Consider the following 9,114-nt stretch of genomic DNA (forward strand, 5'->3'; position numbering starts at 1 on the left):
CCGGGGGAGTTTGCCTGACTCTGTTCAGAGTTACAGCGGCAGAAGCAGATGCGTTTTTGTCTACTTTACATTCTTAAAGAAAGGTCGTCCTGGAAAACAGCCCAATTTAGTATTTATTTACTCTGCTCGGTTGATGGTTTCAAGAGGCTAATCACTGTGCTATACGTATTTTGGGGATGGTTCATTGCTCTTATTTCGAAACAGCCCAGTTCTCTTTTGCATCTGCTGTGGCTACTGGGGCATTGTTCCGGATTGGGTCCTTCCTTAAAAGTGTGGCCTGCTGTCAACTTAAAAGGAGCACTGCATCGAAATTGAAATACAGGCATATCTTGGAGATACTGCTAATTCAGTTTTAGACCATGGCAATAAAGTGAGTATTGCCATTAAGTGAGTCATAAGTATTTTGGTTTCCCAGTGCATATAAAAGTTATGCTTACACTATACTGTCTTCTATCAAGTATCCAATAGCATTATGTCTGAAAAAACAATGTACATACCTTAATTAAAAATATTTTACTGCTAAAAAAGGGCTAACCACCGGAACCTTCAATGAGCCATAATTGCTGGTGAAGGGTTTGAAATATTGTGAGGATTACCAAAATGTGTGACACAGAGACATGAACTGAGGAAATGCTGTTGAAAAAAACGATACCAATAGACCTGCTCCATGCAGAGTTGCTGCAAACCTTCAGTTTGTAAGAAACAAAGTATCTGCAAACAAGTTATGCCTGTAGTTTCATTATTTTAATTCCTCATGCCTAAGAATGAACAGTTATGGAAAGAAACCTTTAATTGTGGGTGTCACCAATCCAATGCTAAAACGTTTTTTTAAAAAAAGGAACAATCAAAATAAAATATACAGACTGAACAAAGAAACGAGTGAAAATAAAAACAGCCCATGGTGGGTCCTGCCAACTGGTTACAGTTGTCTGGAATCACATGGAGTAGTTAGTCTGACTGCTGACAAAGTAGGAAACTGGGATCCACAGAGGTGAAAAGACTGGTCCTGCCCCTTTTCTGGTCAATATCACTTTCGGTCTCTGGACTTGATTGTTTAGCATTCTTTCTGTCACTTTATATAGTTCCCCATGTATCAATTCTGAGTGACAATAACACAGAATCTGGGCACCTGTTACTCTTCTTACCTTGAATTCAGCCAGCTTGGCACTTATATTCAGCTTATGAAGCCTGGAGCAGCCCTGAATAGTTCTGGGAATGAGGTGGCAATAAAAACCCTCCTTGATATCACGGACTATGGGTAATGCTTGGCATTCGGGGTGCAGGCAATTGAGATCAAACTCCAGCATCCTTATTCACCCACTGCCTGATGCTGGTCCTTTAGTGTCCTAGGGCTGCCGAAGCAAATTACATAAGCAGGGTGGCTTAAAACAACAGACATTTATTCTCTCATGGTTCTAGGCACTACAAGCCCCAAATCCAAAGTCAAAGTGCTGGCAGGGCCATGGTACCTCTGAAGGCTTCAGAGAAGAAACTTACCTTGCCTCTTCTGGCTTCTGGGGACTTCCAGCAATCCTTGGTTTTATTTATTTATTTATTTATTTATTTATTTATTTATTTATTTATTTATTTATTTATACGTGTAAATGCTTTATTCCAATCTCTGCCTCTGTTGTCACAAGGCTTTCTTCTTCATGTCTCTATATTCAAATCTCCTTCTCCTTTCTCTTATAAGGCACTAGTCATTGGATTTACAGCTCACCCTAGTTGAGAAGGATCTTAACTTGATTACATGTGCAAAGATCCTATTTCCAATTGGCACATTCACAGATACTAGGGGTTAGGCCTTGAAATTATCTTTTGAGGGGACACAACTCAACCCACTAACTTGGGTGACTCCTTTTGGCAGTCTGGCTGTAGTTCCTTTCTTTGTATAAAGAGGATAAAATACCATTCTCCCAGGGTGGATGTGAACACTCACAGAGATAAGGTGTGTAATGTGCCTGGCACATAGTAGGTGATTTATAGGTGTATAATTCTGGTATTTCTGTTATTAAAAAGGTCTGCTTTTTTAGTAACACCTTATATGGGCATCCTTGTCCCTCAGTAACTTCTGCTAGATTATCAGGCCTCAACCACAGGAATTAGTTTTGTTCTTTCACACTAGCCCCTGGGCTGTTGTTGGCTTTCTATCCTCAGTAATGCTGGATTTGGAAAGTCATGTAGAAGTATGTCTAATAAAGTCAGACTAAGATATAGAGCAAATAAGGGAAACATGGACCTACACACAGAGGGACATAGCAAAGTGAAGAAATCAGCAACATCAGCTCTGTTTTAATTATATTTGATGAAAAATATGAATGAATATTCTTCCTCTATTGAAAGGCGATTTAAAAGGTTATTTTAAATGGTTTAAGGATCATTGGCAAATGACTTCTCCCCAGATAATTAAAAAAAATGTATTCTGTAAAAGAACTTCAACTGTTACAGTTATTAAACAAATTCTTCAGCAATTCTCCTTTCTTATACTCTCTATGGACCTGTCTTGGTTCATTAATCATACTCAAAATTTTGAAACTGAAAGTAATAAGCTGATTGCTTTTGAACGACACATGTTTACTGAAGATACAGTGATGTGAAAAGACTGTAGTTCTGAATGAGATAAAGTAACATTGTCATCTTGACCCTGGGCAGTTGGTTTCTGTATGGTCCAGAGTCAGGTATCCTACACAGCTATGTTGAACTCCAGTATTCTGAGGTGTTGCCAGATTGGGGTTTTTGGGTTTCTCAATACGGGCATCATTCAGCCTGAGGTCTCTGGTTAAGTGGCTTTGTAGGGCTGTTTGTGGACTGAGTTCTTGCTTCAGCAGAGACCATGACAGCATTTGATTGCCTGTTCAATCACTATGCCTAACCTGTCAGCTGATACAGTTCAAGCTGTGCTTCTGGACAGCCCCCCAGGGGTGTGATGGTCAACCAGCCAGGTGAACCCTAGCATTGGGCCCCAGCTAAAGAGCAGAAGGCTTGGTTTAGACTTTAATATTGGTTCCATTGACTGTCATAGGCATAGCAACGTAGGATGCATGTGATGGTATTGAGCGCTCCAAAAAAGGTCACCTAAGCATTATGACACCTAAATGGTCTGCCCCCTTCAAAGGTTACACACTTGTTCAGACAGTGATAATACATTTACATGCAAGTTTCTTTTGTGAATTGCCACTAGAGTCAATTAGTGACCCTATAATGATATCATTTTATGAGTGTCTTAAATGCTCATGTTACCGATCATGAATCTGAGTAATTTTTTGCTCTGTACAAATATAAATTGATCTCAAAAGCTAAAGATGTCCTGTCCTGAGTGACATATAAAAGACCATGCCTCAAGCTCTGACAGCTATTCTCAAAACAGAGTTCTAAAAGTTAACTTTGACCAATGTCAGTGTCACTGCAATGATTATATAGCTTCCAAGATGAGTTTTGAAGGGGAAAACACTCATTTGGATGTAAGTTATAGCATATTTACTAGAAACTAATTACACTATTTTATAGAACATTAAATAAATCAGGTATGGATAGTAAGGTGAGTTGAAATGGTATATATATATTTGCGATTATAAAATGCATTCTATAAAATGTGACATAGCATTTCTAATGAAAGTTGGATCTAAGAATAGCTTTACTACCAAGTTCAGAAAAGTCACCCTAGGGGAAAAATGCTTCGCAGTTTGTATTTAAATAGCTTCCTCAAATATATTCCTGTTACTCATTGCATATGACCTTACATGTAATTCATGTTTATTTATAATTACTTGAGTGAGAAGGAGTATTAAACTTTTGGAATTACAAATTATTAACTTTTAATGCTGTACCATGAAAGTTAATTCCAGCAGATAAATACAAGGCCTGCAGTGGCTTGGTTGTGATGGAAGGAAATTTTAGTGAGTAGGTCATAACCTTGCCCATCCAGCAGCAAATGCAGCCCTTCCTTCTCTTGTCTCATTCATACCAGCTTGTCCATTCTGGGCTTCAGATGACCAACATTGCCTACAGCTGCTGACAGAGGAATTTTGCTCTCTTTGCTTTTGATTGTTTCGTCCCATTGAGTTGAATTGCTATGTCCCACTGAAACCCGGGACCACAGAACACTAGGTGGTTCCTTACCACTCTGTCTTTAGGCCTAACTCTCCAGCATCTTAGCAGAATGGGAAAGGGAGATCAGGACACTACTTTCTCATCTCCTTCCAAGCCTGAGAAGCATGACTTTTTTCCCTTAGCTTTTGTTAACTTCACCGTGTCTAAGGAACGTAACTCATACCTGCGAAGATAGATGCTTTCTCCATACCACCCCCTTTACGACAGACGTAACCTCTCCCCTCTCAACTCTCCAGAATCACTGCACTGGAGGGATGCCCAGGGCTCCCTGTCACTTGTTTCCCCATTTGCATGCAAGATCCAGTTGGCCCCATCCTAGGTGTCCCCATGACCTCTAGGCATCCCATGCCACAAATCCTTTAATATTCAAATGGAATGGGTGCTGTTGGGACCTCCAACATTTTCCTTTAGTTTTCAAAAAATCTTCTGGAGGGAGTTATGATCTAGTCATTTGGTGTTGTGGTCTGCTTCCCTGTTTTAGCCTAAGTGAGGGGCTACTGACCTCCCCCTGTGCGCACCCCATCCCTCGCACACGGTGCTGCCCCACTTCCTTATTTCTTGTTCTCGCCTCTTTGTGTGTTACAGGTATGGCTCTCACGCTACAGAATCATACTGAAGAGAAATGTGACTTTCTTAATTTTTCTATGATTGTATTTAATGATGACTGTTCCATCTAGTCAGAAGCTTCATTGTAGCCAAATTCAGGTTAAAGCCATGATTTCTTCCCTTCTCTCTTTCTCTCCTTTAAATTCTGGGCAAGGGTGGGGTGGGCTTAGAGGGTGTCAGAGCTTCGAGGGCGGGGATGGGTTGTTGCCTATTTTCCCCCATCTGTCCATGCCGGTCTTCAGTGAAGAGCTCATCTTATCTGGTTCTTGTCCTTCTTACTTCTTCGCCCTGGTACTTGTTGAGATGTCCTTTGTCCTGTCCACTCTCTTCAGAGCACGGCTGGTGAGATCTCCTTGTCTTTACTGCGAGGAGACATTCTGCTGAGCCCTGCAGCATCCCAAGGGCTCCCGGGGCTCAGCGAGGCTGCCATAGGCCTGCCATCCTTGATGTTTCACACAGACATCCCCACTCGCACCCGTGGGGTGCAGAGGACCTCCGGGAGCATGCCCATCTGGAAAGCACAGAAGTGGTTTGCTCTGCTCCCAGATCCCCAAACTCCCTGACGACCTCCCCCAGGGGTGATCTGGGGGCCGGAGCAGAGCTGCTTCTCTAAGGCACTGAAGGGAGATTTCCTTTCTTTTCTCTCTGACTTTCCCTTCCCCTTGTATGGAGTCTAGGGAGAATCTCGAGGGTGGTGGGAGTAGGGGCAGAAAGAATAAAATTTGACTAATTACATATTATTTAAAATCTACAATTTATGCCTGGAATCCTAAGTCTTTAATAGCCCAAGACTCAGGTCCACTGCTCTGTTCTGACATCTTTCTCTTTGTAGAATGATGGGGATAGGGGGGCAAAGGGGGTCAGAATGTAGGAAGTGCTTGGAGCTGGATCCACATTGGGTAATGTTCCAAAATAATATCCTGCTGCTTTTATGAATCTTTCTCTGAAGTTTAGGAAGAAATAAGGATTGGAGGGTGTTAACAGTGCAATGACATGCAGGGAACCACTTAAAAGCCCCCGCAACCCCTCCAGGTCTCCAGGAATTTCTCACTAGCTGTCTTCCTCAAGCTCTGGTCTTTCACAGGTACTGAACTGTTTCCTTCATTCTTTCTCATCTCCTCCCAGCTCCCCAAACCGCCTCCCTTTCTAGTCTACCTGCAGATACTCCAGTTCAGTTCACTAACCTTCTATAAAAGGAGCAATTCCCCAATCCCATCCTAGGCAAATGTGTGTGAATGACTCCTCCTTCCTATCATTTGAAAGCCACTGTTGTCCTATTTTGCTGTCCATAAAAATTTCCCTCTGTCATTCAAATGTAAAAATTAATTTTTGTTTACCTTTTGAATCATACTGAATTTAAAAAATAGAAATCAGTTATGAACCAGGATTTGCTGATGGTTTCACCAGGAACCACAACCCAAGAAAACGGAGCCAGCTAAATTTGCATGCAAAGCATCACATCTCTCTGCTTCTAAAAATTCATACTTCCTTAACCGTTCTCCACCTCCTGAAGCTCAGAGAATTGAAACCCTAACCTACCGCAGGCACACAGCCCAGTTCCCTCAGTGACACAGAAACTGAATGAAAACTTCTGTTAAAGGGGCAAGGGTACAAGGGAATAAATGCTGTATTCATTTATGTGCACTTGGTTAACATGGAATATTTAGCATGATTTTGCAGGAGGCCAGATCCGTCATTGCAAAATATGCCTTAAAATTGATATCAACATTATTTTGAGCTAAAGGCACTTAGACAGCAGGTGCAAGAAGGCTACTCGGACCCTCTCTTTTTTCTTTGTAAAAGCAGGGGATGAAACCCCCATATGGAAGCTGTCTTCCCATATACAGAAGGAAAGTAACATTTTTATCATCAAGACTAGAAGTTGAGACTGAGAAAATTCCATACAAATAGACCTTTTCTTAAATAATTCTTATTTTTGTATAGCCTCTCCACATAACTAACTTTACCACAATTACCTCTAATTCAAACCAGTATAAAAGCATCTAGATTTTGCCACTTTGGGTCTTCATTCCTTATAAGGGCTTCTGTGTCATGTAAATCATATACTAAATAAATTTGTATATGCTTTCCTCCTGTTTCTTAGTTTGAAGTCAATTGAGTTCTCAGGCCCAGTGAGGACCCACAGAGGGTGGAGGCAAACCCTCTCCTACAAATTCTGCCTCTCCTACAATTTCTTTAGATGGGTGCATGTGAGAGAGAGGGATGAAGGTGTGTGTGTGTGTCTAGGGGGCAGCAAGTAGACTGGGTCCATGTTTATTTTCATGTTTACTTTTATTTTATTATGACTCAGAGTTTTATGACACATTTTTAAAAAGAGATTAATTTGTATTGTTGTCTGCATTTAATCTTTTAAAAGTCAGACAGCATTAGAAGGCGAAAGCGTCTGGGGGGGAATGTTTTCACGTTGATGTTCAGACTTGGACTCACTCCCCTGTCGTCTGTGTGGCCCTCAGTGTCTGCACACACACCATCCCCTCTCTGGTTTTCCCAGAGAAGATATAACTCCCTTCTCCGACGAGGGTGGGTGCCGTGGATCTAATTGCTCCATATGTAGACTTAGTTGTTCACCCTCTTTTTTACCCCCATCCCTGGCACCCTCAGGCTTCCATGGCAGCTCAGGTTTGCACTCTGCTTCTACTTTGCCAAATCCCTAACCGTTCCTCCACCTCCTGTTCCTCTTCATATCTTGAGATTCTGTACCACATATGCCTTCTACGAGAGCGGCCGTGAGAATGCACTTCTTGAATCTCCCTCTGCAGGGAATGAGGTTGACGCAGAGCCTGGTGGTCACCACTGAACATTGCTTTTACCAAGTGTTGCTCTGCTGGAGTCTCCGAGCCTCTCTCGCTCTTGGGTACAGTGTCTTCTCTTGTTGCACATTGGGGCCTAGGAGTTTATTTTTGGGTGCCACCTTGAGCCCACACAATACCGCAGCTGGGCAACAATCAGTGGCAAAGAACGTAGGTTGGCTGTCTCCCCTCTGCATTCAATGTAGGCAAATGGGTCTCAAAGAGAGTTACCTGGACCCCTGTGGTTTAAGTTGAGAACTTAAACTTATTACTCTTAGTGCTCCCTCTGTTGGACCCAGACATGTGCACAGACAGCTCAGTTGAAACCAAGTCCAAACGAAAGTCACTTTGACATCCTAGGAATTCATCACTTCCTACCATGGCAGTTAGAGCTCCCTCCTCTACGATGTCTCCAGCTTCCAGCTCTTCCTTCTTCTTTCTTCAACCTGTCAGGGAAGGGAAAATTTCCCCCTACTCCTCTTGATTCTTTTGACTGGTCTAATAATTAAATTGACAAGAGACTGAGTAACAGGAGAAAAACAAATTTAATTTGTATGAATGGGTAGAAGTGACAAAGGAGGCAGTTTTTTTTTTTTAAAATACTTCTTAGACAAATAAACAATACATTTCTGAAGAATTGACAAGGCAAAAAAAGTTTGGGCTTGGGGTAGTAAATTAGTAAAGTAACAAGTTTTGGTGATCTAACCTTCCTGGCCTTGAAGTCCCTGTTTCTGATAATAAGGATGTCTCTCTGTCTCCTGGTACAAGGAGGGTACCTTTCACATGGGAGATTTATTTCTTGCTTCCAAGGGGACAAGGAGGTCCTTCTTGTATCAGCTGTTTCTCAAGTAACTTTAATTCAAAATAATCAATGTGCCAAATTGGTATATTTTGGGACTGCCTGCCCTGAACCCCATAAAACTCAATCTTTATATCACCTCAGACATTCCACACCTCACTCTCTTCCTTTTCACGTGGGATAAAATCCAAACTCCTCGGACTTCATTCAGGGCCCTTTGTCATCTGGCTTCGCCCCACTTTTCCAGATGAATCTCCTACTCCTCCACTGTGCCAACTCTCTGCTCCAATAGGATTGACTCCTCATGGCCTTTCCATGTGCCTTACTCGTTTTGCGGTCGTACCTACCTGAGAGTCTTCCTCTTTTCCCACTCCAAATGTTCTCTCTCATATCCCTAGGTCAAGTTTAAGGCTGTTTTCCTCTTCAAAGTGTTCCCAGTCTGTTCCAACCCAGAAGCCCAGCTCTCTGGAATTTTATAGTATTTGTGGCTGTAATTTACCTTTCACAGTTACAGGGAGTCCTGCGCTATTTTGTGTGTAGCACAGATCTATTTCTCTGGGTGTAGACACCACTGCAGGGAAGCTGTGGGATTCCTTGGTGCTTATTAATAGTAGGGATGGGTGAGGAGGAAGAGGCAGTGGTGCTATCTTGGATATAGAGAAAGGCTAGACCTGGGCTTCTGGAGCTCTTCAAAGCCAGCACTTCCTAGCTTTAAATACTTTCACATCTAAATTAACGTCACCCAAACACTCTCTTCTGCATCATCCTGTTTTTCTTTCATTTTTTTAT

This window comes from Camelus dromedarius, chromosome 3 (assembly GCF_036321535.1).
Source record: "Camelus dromedarius isolate mCamDro1 chromosome 3, mCamDro1.pat, whole genome shotgun sequence".
NCBI lineage: Eukaryota > Metazoa > Chordata > Mammalia > Artiodactyla > Camelidae > Camelus > Camelus dromedarius.